Source organism: Penaeus monodon, chromosome 20, assembly GCF_015228065.2.
Source record: "Penaeus monodon isolate SGIC_2016 chromosome 20, NSTDA_Pmon_1, whole genome shotgun sequence".
NCBI lineage: Eukaryota > Metazoa > Arthropoda > Malacostraca > Decapoda > Penaeidae > Penaeus > Penaeus monodon.
Genome location: NC_051405.1, coordinates 14,968,476 through 14,968,858, shown reverse-complemented (window position 1 = coordinate 14,968,858; position 383 = coordinate 14,968,476). Strand labels below are relative to the sequence as shown.

Below are 383 nucleotides of genomic sequence, written 5' to 3'. Positions count from 1 at the left end.
TACCTCGCCCGGATACCTTTTCGCGGTGGGCGATAAATCGAGGTGGCCAACCGCCCTCGCTCGCCAAACAGCGCCCTGCCAGCCTCTGATCTAAAAGGGGTGGGTGGGGGTAAGGGAGGGGGAGGTGCTGAGGGCTAGCGGGTCTAACATCAGACGCGGCGCCAATTGCAGGGGGAAAGACGAGGAGGACGACTGGTGAAAAGTGGACAATTATAAGTAGGTTATAGACATAATATGTAGAATTTGTATTATAAATTCTTTATAGGGTGAATGTGAAAACCAATGTACCACTCACATATTGGTAAGGTGCAAATTAATCTTTTTAAAACGAATGGTGGAAGTAAAATAAATGGAGGCACTTGGTATAAGACAGGGACAGAAAA

The 383-nt window shown here is 47.3% G+C and overlaps 1 protein-coding gene across 1 annotated transcript in view; it reads left to right on the top strand.

Annotated features, from left to right (window-relative positions):
• Positions 1-383, top strand: part of LOC119585654 (protein O-mannosyl-transferase Tmtc3-like) — a gene marked incomplete at both ends in the record, with an annotated part of 116,247 nt that overhangs the window by 76,152 nt on the left and 39,712 nt on the right.